A 19,523-nucleotide genomic window follows, 5' to 3' on the forward strand; every position below is an offset into this window, starting at 1 on the left:
ACGTCTTCTGATGGGCATTTCTTATGGCCAGTGCAGTGAGAAAGTGTTATCCTGACCATCCAATCCCTGGCCATGGTAAGAAGCCTATAAATCCTGGGAAGGAAAATAAACTCTGCTCTTTCTGCACCATACCTCAACCTGTGTCCGCGTGATCTATTGATCTTCAGCGGTAACAAAGTACTAAGGGTAGCTATTAGGCCAATAAATTGAAAATTAAAAACAAAACTACATAAAAAACCAGACAAACAAAATAAAGAAAAAAATAAAAATATGGAAGTATAAAATACGAACAAATCACTGATCTTTTACAGTGTAATCAAACAAAACCATACCATTTTATTTAGTCTTGATATTTAGTATTTCACATTAAATTCTCCACCCTTGCAAATTATATATTTATTCTAAAGTATATGTAAAACTTTAGAATATCCACCATTATTTGTCAGAAAATATTAAACAAATTTTGATAATGGCTAAAAATAGTCAATATTATGAAATTAAATGGGCACTCTGAAAATTTTGTTAGCAATGTCATTGAAATATATTTCAATTAAACATAACAGGTTGAATCTCATTCATGATATGAAATTTCTTTGCTTTTCATTATGACTCTGTGTGAAAGCAAGTGTGTCTAGACCTACTAATTTCAGAAGCTGCATAACTGTTTTTTAATTTCATTCAACTCATTAAGTATAGGAAAAACAGTCATTCATTTTTTTATTATCAAAAACTACAGTATGGAAACTCTTGGTTAAGCTTAAACTGGTGCATGTCATGTCACAGACACAAACTTCACAAACACTATATTTTAAGCTATAACTGTTAGTTATAGCTTAAAAGAGGATGTGGAACATACGAAATATCAAGTATCCATTTTACTTTTTCAAACACATTTTTGAGTATTCTCTTTCATTATTTTCAAAGTGCAACTTGGCTCTTTATCTCAAAGCCCCCTTCTTCCAGAACCTGACTTGCATAAAAATAGCAATACAACATGCAAACAAACCAAAAAATTTTAAATTACAGGTCAAATACAACCTTTTAATATATGCCCTCTTTTCTTTTTTTCCACTAGATCTATCTTTCCCTTCTTTAAAATCATCTCTACATTTCCTGCCAAAAGTATTTCCTAACTTCTTATGCCCCCTATTTTTTCTGTAATCTCAAGCCTAGACAATTCCTCATCTATGCAGTTCTCTAACATGTTTGGAATTATAGACAAAGAAATTCAATGAAATTTAGCATTAAGTGAAATTTTCTTTTGTAATGACGTGTAGGTTTTTTTTATACTGTGTCTTACAGCATTTAATAAATGCCTAATTTTAATGTCTTTTATACTGGCCCATTAAAATAAATAGAACAAAATAATCAGTATTTGTCTATATATCAAATTTTTTTAAAAATCCAATATATCCCATCTAAACCTATGCTTTATGAAATTAAGTTTTCATACTTGCTGATTGTTTCCATATATTCATTTAAGAGTTTATCTTTTATTATTTGAGCACACTGCTCTGGGTGTTCAAAGGCTACGTATAGCTTTCAGAGATGGAGACAAGAAGCAGTGAAGCGTAGAGAGAAAGCAGGAGAGATTCTCACATGACTAACTCTGCTCTGCTTTTCATTTCATGTGAAACATCCCATGATAACCAAGAGCTGCAGAACATGCACATCCATATTTCACTTTTGACAACATCAGTATTTTGATCAGGCAACAGAATATTTAAATACATTCAAGAAGCTGGGTCCCTGGTGACCTGTGGTGAGGTGTCAGCACGCCTGCTGTTTACTGGCATAAGAGACTCAGCTGAGTAAATACAATCTGGTGTTTTCAGCAAAGGAAAAAAGAGGAAAAAGGAGGACAGACAAGTATATTTGGCACTTGGATATATATTAGGTCTAAACCAGGGAGCCTTTTCTCATATGTTTATAGAGTATAAAATCAGATATTGGTACTAATGATGTAGAGATAAATGAGTAAGGAATAGCTTACTTGATTCAAATGGTGAGATTGTAAGCCTTTGGATGTCTCATTACAAACAAGACATGAAATTCCTCTTTTATTTTGACTGAGTTTCCCCATACACCATTTTTAGACACAAAATAAATAGTGAAATGTCTGCAACAAATGCAGAATGAGACCCTTACTTCCAGCTGTTTCAGGGGTCACAATTCATTTTGAAGCCACTTGTTTTCTCTTTAGAGTGTTAGCAAACATCTGGTTGAGACCAAAGGACTTCATCACAGAGAGCATTCAGAAAAGAAGGCAACTGCCCCAAGGAGCCCGTCCTCTAATTTATCAAATGACACAGCAAGTGGGAAGGAAATAATAAGTAATAGCAACAATATAAATGAAGATGAGAAATAATAGTAAGCACAGGTAAAAGTTGACTCAATAACAATATTATGAATTATATCTAAGGCAGTAATTTACTATGTACTAGAATATGCCACAGCTACAAATAGAAAAATAATGTCAAGCACCGTTTTTCATTTGTATAACATCATTGTACATCTCTTTCTCTTCTTATGGACCACAACATGAGCACTGAAGCAGCAAGCTCATCTTCTACCAAAATGACTTTACACAGTCAAGTAAAAAATCTAATTTTCAGGGATAGTAAAGTAATAATGCAAGTCTTCCTACATTTTTACAATAAGATATGACAAAGTCCACTGTCTTTGCTGGAAATTATCCTCATCATCCTTTGCCAGACTCCTGAGAAGGAGGCATTAGTACATAGTTAGAGGTATATTCTGTCTCATTTGAAGGAATCCCTCAACCATTTCTCATCTCTGGTGATGAGTCTTTCTTGCTATCTACATGCTCAGATCCTTGCCAATACAAATGGAATTACTTGGTTTTGGACAATTTTGCTTTTTCTGTATCGCTCACCTATATTATTGTCTCATTATTTTACTGTGTAGCTGAATGACAAACAGCAGAAGAGTTAAATCAACTCGGAAAAAGTAATCTTGACCATTAAGGAGTTCATCAAGTGGAAGTGTACCAGTTTTTGTGGATGGATTGCATGACATAAAAACACTACAGCTGGCCTTGCACAGGTACAGATATCTGCAGTTTTGTCACTACCTTATTTAGACTGGCAGTGGGAAATAAGTGCTGCAGCCCTTCACAATTTCTGTTCATCAGGAGATCCTTCTGTTCTTGGAAAGTCAGAGACTGGTTAATTAGACTGAAACCTAATAAGCACTTTGTCTGGCATTACCAAGTAAGAGTCTGATCCTGATAGACTTTCATAGTTTCTTCAGAAATGGTAGGAGGGGATGATGATTATCTGCTTCCACAAAGCAATGCCTTGCTGGGTGCAGGCCAGGCTCAAGTCTCTGATGACTTTAAGCTGGGATTCTTTAGCTGGAAAGCATCTCAGGGAGTGTGGTTAATTATTAAAATCATTATAATTAAATAATTAAATAAAATTTAACAATATTAATAATTAAATAATTAAAATTTAATAGGAAAACATCTAAGAAAAATTAGTAAGGAAATATCTAAGCAGACCAGATCCATCAACTAAGGCAGAAAATCTCATAACCTAAGAATTTGAAATAAGTTTATAGGAAATTTCTAGTACGTGATGAAATGGAGTACTTACATTAATTGTCATGTTAATACCATATTTCAGGTGTAGGCCATGACTGAATTTGAAATGATGATGATGATAGATAATTCTTCATTATTCATTCATGAAAAAAGTCCCCTAATTCTAGTATATTTTCAGAGGCTTCATTAATGAATATATTTCTCAGTTCCATTCATGATAAAAAATACACGGACTTCAATACAGAAATATGAATATCTAACATATGTTAGAAAAATAGTTTAAATAGTTAAAATAGCTCATAAACAACACACATATATAGATCAAAAAGAAGTGAGGTGAAAAGTAATTAAAGCATTATGTGGTCAATAGCAGAGTAAAATTGTTCTATTACTAAACCAGGTACAAAACCACCCTACTGTGGTCTAAATTAGTACCTTTAGTGAGTTAAAATGCAAATGTATCTTTTCTAGTGTATTTTTTTGTGTTACTTACATGTTCTTCTCAACATGGAGTATGCATACATAAAGCTTTCTGGAAAAATAGGCAAACTAAAGTCTACTATTGCATTTACAATTAAGTATTTTCAGAAGCATTACTTTTTTCTGCCTGTAAATGAGTCCAGTTCACCTGGCACAGAGAAAATTTTCCACACAGATAATAGGAGAAAGGTTTCTTTTACTAAATGGTGACTAAACAACATCTCCTTGCTTACACAGTCTTTTTCAGGATGGTGACAGTTCTTCCAGAATTGCTTTTATTCCGATTTTCACATAAGTAGTTTAGGAGTCAGAAATGGAAAATAAACTTATTGTAGCAAAGATAATCCTTCTTATCCAGTCTATGATAAAGAAGTTGTAAAATTCTCTGCTACACAAGTTTCTCCTGATTCCTGAAGGTTTAGCCTTTTCCCTAATGTTCATCTGTTTAATTTAATAAAGCATTAGAATCACAATATTTTTATTATTACTCATTCAGACTCTGAAATATCCCTTTTTTCTCTATCTCCTATACATCTCCACCCTCTTTTACATTCCACTGTTTTGCTTCAGATGGTTTTTTTTTTTCTGGATTCCTTCATATTTCTGACTACTTACTCTTACCTTCAATACAGCTCTAGTCAGTCGCTGAACCACACTGATACTTAGGAATGAACACAGGCTATCAGCTTGAAACCTCTTCTCCCCTGAGCTGATTACAATCAGGTTTCTTCCACATGGCCTATACTCTAATGTTTTTCAAGCTTAATTTCAGCTGTTATAGTATTGCTTAGCAAAAAAACCTCAAACTGTTCCTGAAAGGGAATAAGAAACAGATCTGCAGAAGCTGTGGAAGGTAGAACAATACTTTTGCAGCTCAGGATTTATTCATCTTTGGTTTCTAATGTCCTTGCAGGAAATGGGAGAAAATAACCCATCTTAGCCTGAGTTAATAACTTCTTTTTTGGTTTGGTTTTTTTTTTTTTTTTTATTTTTTGTTTGAAGTTTTTTTGTTTGGTTTGGGGGGCTTTTTTGGATTTTTTTTTTTTTTAAAGAAGTTTCTATTTTCCTATCCTACCTGACAAAATGAGAAAGGGTAGCTGGAGGATAGAAGTAAACATATTGTTCAAGATAGGAAAAAAATAATGGAGTACTGTTCTAGCATAAGAACTGTTGTTTTGTTGACAGCAAGTATTACCCTATTTGAAAACACTGACTAGCAAGATAACAAAAATAAAATTCTTCGGGCTACCTTCTATTTAGATCGCGTCCCACTTTTTTCTAACTGCTTCACAGGAAATCCCAGACTTTCCTGCATGGGAAGGAATGTCTGTCTTCTTTTACTTATACTTGGTTTACTGACCTTCTGACAGTGCAGTTCACCACTGTATCCTGCAGCATAGCAACTCATGTCTTGCACATTCAGGCATCACACTGCAGTGTTTTTTAGGCTTGTTTCTGCACTATGTGGAATAAGTAAGGAGCAAGAGTAAATAAGTAATTATGAAAAAATATTACAGGTAAATTTGAAGCATTACGGAATTAGCATATTGATGTGTTCTTTAACAGGTTGCAGAAAAAAAGAAACACTAAACGTTTGGGTGGGAGATGGGAGAACAACACACAAAGCAGGGAGAAAATACCTGGTACTCTGAAAGGACTGAGGAAAATTTTAGCAAAGGAGATGGGTGTGGAAGGCTGCAAGGATTCCCTGAAAAAAGTGGTGATGGAAAGATTGTATGCAAAGGATTTGAAGAGGGAGAAATCCAGAGGGAGTGATCATTGGTGTGTATAGACAACCTGGCAAAAGGAAGTAAAAAGCTCGTACCTTTCCATAGGTCATTTATGTTTACCAAAAGGCTGTGACTCTCAATCACTTTCTATGTGAATATGCCAGTGACTTAATTGGTTTATTTTTTCAAAATGGATATATAATTATGCATGGAATTTAGGACTCTATATTCTTGAGAAGTGTTTGGTTTTTTTTATTCTAAAGTATAATTAGATCCATTCAATATGCAGGTATAAATCCATTTTCCTTTTTAATATTTGTACATTCATTTGTAGAATCAATGGATGCAGCAGGCTTTTATCCAAAGGCAAGGTAACATTATTAAAAAGACTAAGCTGCCATAGCCTAGAAGGACTGTTTGAAACCACAGAAAACTAAATAAGCTTCACTGTTTTTTTGCTGGGGTCAAACCTGCAGGCATGAAAACTGTATTAAATTGCATCTTTAGCATTTAATTTCTCTACTATCTTTCAATACATTAAAAGTCATTATCTTTTTGTGGAACAACAATCAAATATTTATATATATATATAAATATATATATAAAAATATAGTAAAAGAGTATATTTAAATGCTAGACTATTTAAAACTTTTAAAAATATTGGCCAGGAAAGCAGTTTTGAAAAACAAACAAACAAACAAGGTTTCTGTGATAAATCAGAATCTGTACAAACCTGTTTTGGTTCACATCTCATGAAGAGATTTATATGCCTTAAAGTGCAAAAATATGAACAAAGCAATCAAGTCCAGTCCTGAAAATGTCCATTCTTTTGTGACTTGATCCAACAGTAAAAGAAATACCTTTCTTTTTGCCTTTTAGATTAGTCCTTGTCACCTGCACTCTATCTAGCATCAAAAGAAAGAAAATTACTGGAGTGCAGCAGGACAAAAAGCAACTGCTTTTTGTGTTTTCTCTGCAGTGTATTGTACAAAATTTCTGGGGTCTCTTTCATTGCTAAAGGAATTGACTTAAGAGATTGTGACAACACTGCAGCCATTTTTTTTCTCCTATCAAGCACATCGGAGTTATCTAACAAAAGATTTGAGATTATAGCTGTCTGAAGAAGAAAATGAAAGCCTTATAAGCAAGCAGATGCTACAACATTATATATTCCAAGTATACGCTGTGCTGTGCATGGCCAGCTGTAACAAGAAAACTGCTTATTTTAACGTTACACACTGCTTTTTGGTGCAGTGTCATTGCATAACAACATTTGCCTTTTCTCCTCTCTCTGCATTATTTGCTACAGCCACCTCATATACCTACTTACTGACATTCTCTGCTCTCTGTAAGTAGCTTTTGCTGAGGGAATATGCATAGTTGTCTGTTTGTTTACATGCACTAAACACTTCATAAGCACAGTTGCCTCTGAGCAATTCCATTTTCTCAAACAACCTCAGTACTTGAGCTACTAGTTGCTGTAGAAATCATTTTCACTGCTTATTGGAAAAAACAAACAAACAAAACAAACAAAACAAAAACCCAAAAAAAACCAGAAAACAACACACCAATTTTATATTAAACCATAATATTTTGAACAAGTGCTACAATGGGGAAAACTCTATGTATGAAAACACGTGGGAGGGAGAGAATTTAGCCATTGTTTTCAACAGTTGTAAGGAAATGATTCCGCTATCTTTTTCTGCTATAATGATATACACTAAAGCATATTTTTCATAGTCCAGCACAGCCTTGCAACAACCAGTATTTATAAATTCTAATTTCATCCATGCCTGGATAAGTGCAACAGAAATTTTCTGCCATATTATGACATTAAATAGGAGTTCAATAGCCTTATATAAATAAGATGAAGAATGCCACATATTCATTTTGTCTCAAAATTTCATGTAATCTTATTCATGATCATATTTTTTAAAACAAGATTATCATGTATAGATATTGTAACCTAAGAAATAAATACTTCAAAAAGCTTCACTATTAAAAAATGGGATTATTAGCCCTGCACATTTTAAAAAAGAACCTTTTTCATTATATTTGCACCAAGCATTTGGCTGGATTATGATAACAATGTTTGAAAATTATATGATGCACAATTTAATCTTTGGAATTACCTCTGTCAAGCGAAAACCTGTCTATTAAGGGATGTTAGAGCAGCGCTGGCCCTGGACTTCTTCCTTTGCCCAGCCTCTGGAGCCCAGTGCAGGGCAGACCCAGGCTGTGGCACATGGCTGCCGCTGATTTCCCACTTGCATGTTCAACCCCTATCAAAGCCGACCATGGATCCACCAGCTCAGATCCCCTCACAGCCACTCCCCTCCGGTGGATGGGACACAGTTCTTGCAATGCTCACACGTGGGATAGGCAGTGAGACAATGCAGAGACCTCATTAGGAAAGGATTAATGATAGATGGGACAGCCTGATCAGTGGTGATCAGGCATGGGGCTTAGTCCATAAGAACAGTGACTGGCCCTATTCATATGGGAACAGCCCTCTCATCCCACTTTTCTCCTTTGTTTCTCCCCATTCCCTTCCCTTGCCTTTTCCCTCGTAAGTTTGTCTAGTTCTGCTGAGCTACTCTCCTCCCTGTTTTGAACCCTCAGGTTTCCATCCTTGTTGTCTGCAATACCCTGCATGCAGTTTCCTGATAGCCCATCTATTAGTGTGACTGACAAGGCTTCTTTCTTGGTTTTGTCACTATGCAAGTCCATCCAGTTTGTGTCACTTTGTCTATGGCTTAACTGTTTTTCCTTATTATGCCATTTGACAAGATCCTCAATAAAATAATCTTACTAAAATAAACATTTCCACATATCACACATAGCAAAGGAATTAAAGATCTGTCATGTGCTTGTACTGACACTGTCCACTGGTGTCCAAACATGACAATGGAAAATGTCATTCACTGTAAAGAATCAAATTCACTGTACAGAATCATTCATTCAGCTGTGAAGAATCATAAATTTGATCCTGGAAAGGGACACAAAGAGAAATATATATGAAGAAATCCTATGAAAGAGAAAGGAAAGGAACAGGGAACTGATGAATGAGAATTGAAGTAGGCTATAGGGGAAGAAAGTTGACATTGAGACTAAGAAGAAGCAGGGGAAGTGATGAAGTCAGTATGAAATAAGCTGTAACCTAATTACAGTGAGAATCCCTCCAGACTCCCAAGTGAAACCTGTTACTCCAATGTCCTCCATCACCAGGGAAGATATACGAATTCATCCAAAATCTGTAGTTTATGACTGCCCAAGTATTGATACACTTAGAGGATGAAGCTGCCGGCTCGACATCTGCCCTGATAGCTCAAACATCTGATGCTTGGTTTAGGGATTTAAAGACTCTAGTAGTGTTGATGAGACGGTTGTGAGATAGGAGGGAATACTTTTATGTTCTTTGTTTGAATGTATGTCCGAAATGCATATATTACACCTGTTAGGGGATAAGTATTCCTTCTCATCTATAGAATTTTCCCCATTAGTTGTGGGGAAACCTGACTGCTGGTACTTATTGGGTGCAGGTAAAAGGGAGGGTGGGGGCATCTGTTGAGAGGCTCACTTCTTCAGCTTCAGCACACACTCAGAGCTGGTTTTACTCGGGGTTCTTGTTCTCCTCTTTGTCACCCTCCTCATCCTCCTCATTGAGAGGAATGATGGTTTTATCTTTACAAATAAGTTGTGGGTCTGCTGGTAAATAAAACCAGCACTGAGAGATAAAAGACACAATGGGAAGGATTCCACTGATTGATGAATGGAAAGAATATATTTGCCTTTACAAACAAACTGTAGGTTTGCTGATAAATGAAACTGGATATTGAAAGATGAAAGAGACCATGAGGAAACACCAAAAATTCCATAAGAATTTCATTCCATTTCATCAAAATGAAGAGGGAGGGTCATACATTAGAGGGGAATCTTAGGTATTAGGCACTCCAGGAAGTCTGAACCCCTCAAGTACCTCAGCCAATGGGGAAAGAGAGAGGGACATGTGGCTGGAAAATTAGGATAAAAAGGAGGCTGCATCCACCAAAAATTTGAGAGACCCCAGGGAAATGTCCCATGGCCTCTCCCTTTATTTAAATAAAGTAAAAAGACTCCTCTGTCTCCTTTTTGGACATAAACCTCTGGTATATGTGGATTAATTTTCCTGACATCCTTGTCCTCATCCTCCTCCTCATCATGGGGTTGTCACTGGGTCCCTGGTTCTGTTTTGTTGTTAATGCTGTATTTATTGTTGTTTGTGTGCCTTGATATACATATTAGTAAAGAACTGTTACTCCTATCCCCAGATCTCTGCCTGAGAGCCCCTTGATTTCAAAATTATAGTAATTCAGAGGGACGGGGGCTTTACGCTTTTTACTCCAAGGGGTTGCCCTGACTTTCCTAGAAGACACCTGTCTTCCAAACCTAGACAATGCAGTTACTTGATATTAATATAGCCAATACACTTAAATATAATAAAGTTTTCTTTCCCAATCATACATATAAGGTTACTCAAAAAACTGCAGAAAATTAATTCTAAAGTGACAGAAAAACTGGGATAATGTCCCCAACTGTAACAATGGTGGAGCAAAAACACACAGACCCTCTTTGTGCATGCAAAGGAAATTACTTTATTGTAGAAAACACTCCCCTTTTATACTTTTAGTTTCCACTGGACATAACCAAAACTTAAAAGATGAAGGGCACCCATTGCCTACTCAGCTGCAGTGCTGCCATGCATGTGTCTCATCACCCAGTCAGCTTCCCATTCATGTGCTGTCCACATGTTTCTCTCCATAACTGCCTTTCACTCCCCAGCCAACATTCCAGCCTGTAGCTGCCTTCCCCACAGGACTCCAGGGAGAACATAAGACTTAACAGCTTTAACAAATATAACCCCCATATCCCACACCCAACTAAAATTTAATCTCATTGCCCGTTATTAAACTACTTGCTGCTGTCAACTGATATTCCATTCTTCACTTCATAGAATCACTCTTACTCCTACTATCTCATTCCACTTTGCATATTCATATATATCTTTATGCCATCTACTTACTTTTTGTTGAATATGCTGGAAAGGGAAGAAGGCGCTTCAGAAGTAAAAAAGAGGCAGCTCTATCTGAACTGCAAGCCTGGATCAGAAGTTAGCCTTGCCTTTCTTGGCAACTCAGAAAAAGTTTTATTACAAAATTTGTAATAAGTTTTTAAAGGGTAGTTTTCAATATTTGTTTTGGAAGTTTTTCCACTACAGATTGCAAGTCAGATTCATATCTATTTAGAAAAAATAGAGAATTCAGCAGAGTCCATATCCTGAATTTGTTCTGAATTACACTGTGCAAAGCACACTGAAGAATAAGAGGTTACAGACACCCCAAACTGGACACCCAAATCTATTGTATATACCTAGGCTTAACTTCTCTGTATGGCCATTATCCATCTATAAAATGAAGACAATAAAATCTCTTAATCTTATGAAAATTTTGAGAATATAAAGTCAAGTCTGACATTATATTAATGAGTTCCATTTAGAAAATAGCACAAAAAAATCAATAATTTCTGCCTAAATAGTGCTGTCTGAATAGTTTGAAGCCAACAAGGCATGTCCACACACTGAACAAGGACAAGAGAACGAAATACTGAATAATTCTGATTAAGGAAGTACCATTCTGATGTAATTAAAGGCCATTGTAATGCATATGTCCAAGCAAACCAAACGAAGGCTGCATGGGGAATTTCAATTTTAATGTTTTATAATTTGAATGCTTGACTTTGTGACCTTAATTTTTTAAAGAGAATTTTCTGGATATAATAATTAATTAGTTGAGTAGGAAGAGAGATATTAAAGAGTTTTGCAAGATTTTAATTTGTGACCTGAAAGGCAAAGGACAAGAAAAAACAGAGTCTTGAAACTGGCTGGCATGTCAGAGGCACTGATGAGGCAATATTATTTCTGTGAGATGACATGCAAAGGGACAAGTGTAACACAAAGAACTTTTCAGTCTTCTGATTTTTAAGTGTATATGACAAAGCCATATGAACTATATACTATTTTTTCTTCCCAACCCCATCACATTTGTTCAGACTCCTGATGCTCCATTTGAAAGTAAAGGAAATGTACTCACACCACACAGCTTCCTACAAACAACATTTTTCAACAAGGATTTTCCTCAGCAGATATAATTGTATTTCATCACCGGTTTTCGTTACCTTTCTTAATAATGGGGCATAGCTTTTGCTTGTGTCTTACTGTGCTTGTCAACAGTTGATAACTTGATCTTACAGACGAGCTTTCAAGAATTCATGACTAGTATCAAAACTTCTAATATATTGTAGAATTTCTTTTGTATCACCACAAAAATGTGATCTCATTGCAAAAAAAGGGAGGTAGATAGGGGATCAGCTCACTTTTAAGTGGCTGTTATTTTTCCAGTAACACAGAAAGTGAAAACATCTTAGTTTTAATTTTTTTTATACTTTTCAAGATAACAAATTATTACTTCTTGGGACAAAAATATGAAAGCCATAGTCATTCTACTTTGCTTCACTTAAAATTCAGATGGAGCTTTAAAAAGAAGCAGATATTTAACAAAGGTGTCTTACAGCTATTTCTCAGATGTGCCTGTTATTTACAATACTTTCTATAGTTCTAGCACCTTCAAATGCCAATAGCATATTGTTTCTTCCATCTGTTTCAGAACAGCACTTCATATATTAACTAAGGATCAAGCCTAATGCTGGTTCCTGGCACATCACTGCTAGTTCCAGACAAACTGAGTAGATCATGTAGCTTAGAAAACAAAAGGCTGTGGCACATCTGTTCTCAAAGCATAGTCAGCACACAACTGACTGTATGAAGAGTTGTGTCAAGACTAACAGAGTGGTGCTGCACATTACATGAAAAGAAGCCTGTAGTGCTTTTTGAGGTACAAGATGGACTCAAAACCTCTCTAATCCCTGCCCTGCATGCTCCACTCACCTGCTGTTCCAATAACCAGTATGTTTCATCCTTTAAGAATACTCCACACTAAAATACAGGCAGATTCTTGCACAGTGAATCCACCCTCAGCAGCAAAATAGAAGGACTGGGACAAACATTACAGAAAGAAAGCTACCTACCTGTTTGATCTGGCAGAAGGAGAACCCAGATTTGGATTGGGGTGAACTCAGCCTAGCCAAGAACAAATCCAACTCCAAGAAGCACCTGAAATAAAATGTTCACACCTGAATTAACTTCATTTCACAACATGTGTCCCCTAACAGTTCTGTACCTCAAGATTAGTATTTACATTAACAGACACTGATGAGGTAGGAGAATTCCCTAAAGTATCTGACAGCTTACACTGAAGAGAATATTATCTTTGAGCATCCACATCTCTCCTGGTGCTAGAGGCTGGAAAAGAGGGCTTGGGAAATATCCCAAATATTACAGAAATATACAGGCGGCATGAAGACCTGTATGTAACTATACACCTACCTGTGTCATTGTAGGCATAAATTTATGTCTTGTGGCTCTGGACAAAATTAATATCCAAAAGACATCTTGAATCTCCTCCAAATAGCTAAATATTACTAAGATGTTTAATTTTTCTTTTCCACGAAAAGAGCAGATACAGCTTTCAAACTTCAACAGCCATGAGCAGTTTAGAAAGTTCCTGTAAAATGTAACAATTATCACAGTGAAATAATTAACAGTCAAGTAAAACCATTATATCCTCAGAAAAACAAAACTCTTATTTTGACTCCTGCTAAACAAATTCTATGCTGATCCACGAGATACTCTCGTGGTTTTAAAGTATTAACTAAACAAATTACTAGAAAACTTACTCATTTCTTGCTGTGAGATATGGATTAGAACAAGAGCAAAACAGGCTTAAAACTTAAAAGGAACAAAGAAAGTTTATTAACAAAAACTACAAGAATAAGAAACCAGAATAAAACCTCCAAAAAGCCTTTTTTTTCCCACTATCCAACCATTCCCTTGTTCACATGACAACATAGAGACAAAAAATTTGGTGGTTAAAACAGTCTCAATTTTGCTATAGTCTTTTCATCAGTCTTTGTAGAGAAAAAGAAGTCTTCTTCCACTAATCTATGGAGTTTTTTTCACAAGAAAAACATTTTCTTCATGAAAATGAAGAAAATTTCTATTTCTCTGATGCTAGCTGACCGGAAATTTTGCCATCAGTTGTCTCTTCCCATTTCACATCACTTTGAGGTGTATTATGGGTCAATGAGTCAAGATGAGGTGTAATTTTTAAGGAGGAGTTATTCAAAGGCAAAAGTCCTCTTCATCTGCTTTTGTGAGCCTCTCTGGAAACAGAAGTTTTCTCTTTGCCTCTTAAAGGCCACAAATCTTCAACTATTGCTTCTCTTTTTCTGTTCCAGCATCTCATAGGATCACAACTACTTCATCATTTGCTTAAATCTACACATTGAAATATTCTATTTCCTCCAAAATACTCTGTCATGAATTAAAGAAGTTTTTTCAGAACACTTTTGTCCATCTCCATAGCTTTAACAGAAAAATATTTCAGCTTATTAAAGCATCTCCTTATTTCTCTTCCCCCTCTGAAGATTAATTCCTTTCTTCACAGTCTTTGATAGTTTATGGTGCCTCTTTGTTGATCACTCTCTCTTTCTTCCCCTCTCTCTGGAAAAAGGATTAAACTGCAAGTCTCATCTGGGTAGTGAAAGGGTTAAAATCTTGCCCAGGCCTTGTGGATGGTCTTGCGATCTCTGCTGGAGCAGCGGCTGAAGCTGTCTGCGATGGAAAATTTTCCATGGCTACTCTGGGAGAGTGTGGCCACTGTCTCAGCACTCTGCAGGTCAATGGCTTTCTCTCCCCTTACTCAGCAGTCTCTGGTGAAACTCAGCAGCGGCAGAAATTGCAGTAGAGCCAGGGACCGGCCTGTCCCACTGTCCCAGCCTGGGCCCGCTTTCCCCCCCCCACACACATACACACACTCCGCAGCCTTTTCGGGCCTGGAGGGGGAAGAGGCTGAGCTGGAGCCCTGTTACCTCTTCAGAAGCCAGAAACCAAAGACAGGAAGAAATTTCCGGGCTACATCTTAAGGCAGTGTTCACAGGCTGATCTCACTTTTCAATGGTCAGAACCACCGTCAGTTCTCAGAAATGGTTAGTTATTGGCCAGGAGAAAAAACTCCCATCAGCCTCCAGCAGTTTCAACTTCCCTATCTCTCAAATCCAGTCTTAAAGGTGCAGAACTTAATATATAATATATACCAGATGTTTGGAGATACCAGTATCATAAAGTCAGCCCAGGACAGATATATAGAGGACAAGATAATATAGGAATTGCTAAGGATAGCTGAACTGCAATTAGATTCAATATGATTCAGTAGATCATGACTGAGTGATTTTGACTTTACACTTCATGGAAGAAAATAACAGAAGGCTTAAGATGATGTTAATTAATCTCTTAACCTAATCTGATTCTGTTCATGAGTAGTGTGAACAGGTGGAAAAGCCAGAGTATTTAGAAAGATAATCCTGGTTTTGTTAATAATTCCCTGAATAGCCGTAAGCCCTTCACTTAAATCTTTTTACAACTCAGCCTCCCCATCGCTTAAAAGATACCAGAATACTTACTCGCCTGCTTTTTACATCTGCAATGTGGCTTTGAAAACACAATGTTACAGCATAATAACTACATATTTCCTTTCAAATTTCTGTACTTTTTCCTGTTCAGGACTAACTTGCTTTTTTCTATAATGATAAAAATCATGTGACGACAGAAGTTGTTCTCTAGGACACTTGGTTTTACTTAAGAGAAATCAAGAAGCAGTTCATGTCAAAGACATATAATACAGTTTGTAAGTTAAACATTAATGCAATTAAAACTATCAAGAAGGTGAGTGGAATACAGTTTTCAGAGGTTTTTAAATCCAAAAGCAATATACTGCAGGCAGATTTAAATCTTGGGGTGACTATCAGAATGTCAATGTGAAATGCTACCCAGTCTTCAAGCACAAACTTTACATCCACACATTTATTTATTCCAGTCTGCTCTTTAAGAGAAAGATTTTTTATAATGATATGATGCATAAATTTTGCAATGACTGATGATTTATTAAAATTCTAAATCGGAACAAAGTCATGTAGTTTGAAAACCAACTAAAAAGATGTAGTGCTAAAACCTGAAAAAGGAAAAAGGTCTTGCCATTTGTATGCGGATTTCAAAATTTGTTTTAATATTTAAAGTCCTGAAATAAGAAATTAATAGTATATTTGTGACATTTCTAATTGATACCAGGCTGCAAAGCTCTGTAATCATTACAGAAGATGAAAAAACTGTATAAAAGAGATCTAATCACATTGGAAACCTGGGCAGATAGAGAAATGATAATTTCTTGTGAGATGGTGAATGTACAGGATATTCCCCAATTCTAGGAAATTTTTTTAGGAATAGTGATCTATTAAATGTGAGATGTGATTTGAATAAGATTGGATCCAAACAGCACTAGTTGCTTCAATTTTCTTTTTCTCCCGTTTATCACTGACATATTCACAAAGGTTTATTTTAGTGGAAACCAATAGGTAAAGCTATCCTTAAAAAAAACAAACAACCAACAACATAAAATATAAAACAAACCAAACCAATAATCTCCACAAAATGTCTTTCATTATGGTTCCAGCATTAAAACTTGGTTATAGAAGATGACTAGATCAGGATAGCAAAATCACATTAATTATGCCTTTCATCCCTATGATCATCATCTTCTCCACAAATGATAAATATCTAACTCTTACTGCTTGCACATTCCACTCAATAATACTTATGTTAAAATTCATCAACAAACATGATGAAACAATTATATTATTAGAAATCAATTTTGTATTCATTGGCCACAATTAATTATAGAAACAAAAATACATACTCCATTTTCAAAAGTATAATTCCTCATTTTCCCTCTTCTAATAAATAAAGATGCTATATATTTTTAAATTGTATATATTATTCAACTAATTTATTTGTTTGTAGACTATTTGGATATATATTTCTTTTACTAAAAATAATAAAATTTTTCAGGGTCACTAAGTAAATTAATAAATTTATGATGTCTAAATAAATAATGTCTGGAAACAACCATTGGGTCCAAATTAGACATGCAAATGATCAAAACTGACTAGGTGAAGGCGATATATTTTCTAAGGTCTTATATGCTCAATAAAATCAGATTGTGTATATGGGCCTGACAAGCCCAAATGGAGTTTCTCAGAGTCTTGTTCTAAATGTGTCTTTTCTATCCTGTGGAAATCTTCAGCTTAAATAATGGTATATAACACTGGTAACAGCATAATACAGTGTGTAATGTTGGTCTTTCTACTCAATTGTATGCTTTCATTCTGGTTCCCATTTTGAAGATCTTTTAAAGATTATTTAATTTTCAAAACACTAGCTGAGCAGCAATCATATTTTGTGTTTACTTTTGACCAGGTTTGGACTTTATTGACAGAATTTTGTTTTCTCTTTAGCAAAGCAAGTAACCAATTAAAGCATTTGTTGCTTAACAGAAACAAAACTGATTGTTTCCCAGCTTAATTTTAAAAATGTCAGAGAAACATTTGAAGGACATTATCTGAATTACTATTTTATACAGGGTGCTGGGAGATTAATGCAATGTCAAGGCAAGGCAATAAGCTACATGCTGTTGATTGGTTTTCTCAGTACCTTAGGAGAATTTTGACTTTTCTAAGCCTAGTGCTTAGAATTATTGTACTGTTTTAATCAATTTATTAAATCAAAAAGAAACCATTTTTATTAGGTGTACTTTGATACAACGAACATCAAAGAAGCAAGGAACAATCAACTTCATTGTCATGAAACTTTCATTTCATAATCTGTGCCATATTTCTTTAAGATCCTTTCACATTACACACCCAGAAGATGATAGGTTTGTTTCAAAGGATTTTTTTCTTCAGTATTTTTGTTGTTTTTACCAGAAAGCCTTTTCTTTATGCATCCTTTTTCTAGTGATATAAATATATCCTCAAATTACTATTTCATTTGCTGTTGTAAAATTATCTCTTCACCTACTGTTTCATCAGATGTTACTTATCTCAAGATAGATAATTTGTCAGGAAAGAATAATCAGGAATCAGAATACTGCTAGTACAGCACTGTTATATGTCCCCACCTGAAGAGCTGTGAAATTTACTATAAAAACAAGTAGACTACAAAAAGCAATCTTCAGTTTTGTCCCAACATCTTTAATTTATATGCAAAATATTTGCAACTTTTCATAGTTATAATGTTTTATGATGGTAATTACCATAAATATCAGCATCCAGATACATAGGGGATTGCACCTGATTAGACATGCTGGACTCATCAGAAATGGCTTTCAGAAATTAAAGTTTTCAATGAATCAACAAATATATTTTCCATATATGATACCATTGTTGTCCAAAATTGTCAAATCACTCAGTAGTAAGAAATCTGCTGTATTTATGGTGTGTTTCAGATTTGATTTTTTTCTAAAAAATCAAATGTAAATTGCTGAATACATTGATTCAGTAGTGAAATAATATTATTTACTTAGTTTTTAAAATGCAGATTTAATGTCTGGGTTGTACTGGATTCAATGACATATGATTTTCTTCCATCTGAATGGACATAACTACAAGAAAGTCTCAGGAATATCTCTTAAAACTATTATAAAATATTTATTTGAAATTTATTTTGTGCAATATAATTTTGTATGCATTTAAATCAAAATATATATGGATCCATCAAAGGAATATTTTAAACAAACAAGACTTGTTTATTACTTTTCATAAGATTAGGAAGATGTCATTGAGGAAAAGCTAAGTCCCCATCTTCTGAAGTATTTCAGTGGCTATTTTAAACAATTTTTGACTTTGATCTACCAAGGATAAGTTTCATTATAGAAAGCAAGCCTGGTCGGTCTCCTGTTCAAGGTCTTCTCAACAATATTTCTGCCTTTTACAGACCCAGTAATCCAAAACTGGATAAATCTCAGCATCACAAACAGGATTGGAGTGTAACACCTGCCTTCAAGACTGTAACACAAATTCTCACTTCATAAGGAGACCATTTTATCTCATTAACAATATGACTATTACCCATACCACCAGCATTTAAAAAGGTTTAGGGGTTCCATATTCAAGGTGGCTGCTTAATAACAGTCCCTACAGATTATATCAACTAAAAATACAGCAGTTTAGTCTTTTGTTAGTCTAGGAAGAGAAAAGGGCATTGTGATTTACAAGGTTTAAGGACTGAACACAGGTTAACTCAAAATCTTGATTCTTAGGCTTTTTATGAGAAGTTGTATCACATTCTTTCAAATATCTTCCATATAATTATAATTTTACTAAGAGGACACTTTTGAATAACCAGCACTATGAATCTCCTTTTAGATCAGGCTTCCTGAAAAATTTCTATGAACTTCTGGAAAAAAAAATCAAGTAGATACCATGTAATGATGCCTTTACAACCTCACTTTTTCATATTAGCAATGGTACTACTTTCTCAATAATTTAGCCTAGTAACTGAAACCTTGATGTTCATCAGATTTGGTGGTAAAGACCTTCATGTTAGTCCAACTACATCAAAACTCACATATCATTAAGCAACTAGACAAGCTATTGAAAACACTTTAATCATGAGTAACAAGAAGTTTTTTCTGAAGCCTTGGCTGTTAGAATAAGGATGTCTATCTTGAAAAGCTTTTAGTATTCAAAATTCTGCAGAAATA

The sequence above is a fragment of the Parus major genome, unplaced genomic scaffold, assembly GCF_001522545.3.
Source record: "Parus major isolate Abel unplaced genomic scaffold, Parus_major1.1 Scaffold101, whole genome shotgun sequence".
Taxonomy (NCBI): Eukaryota; Metazoa; Chordata; class Aves; order Passeriformes; family Paridae; genus Parus; species Parus major.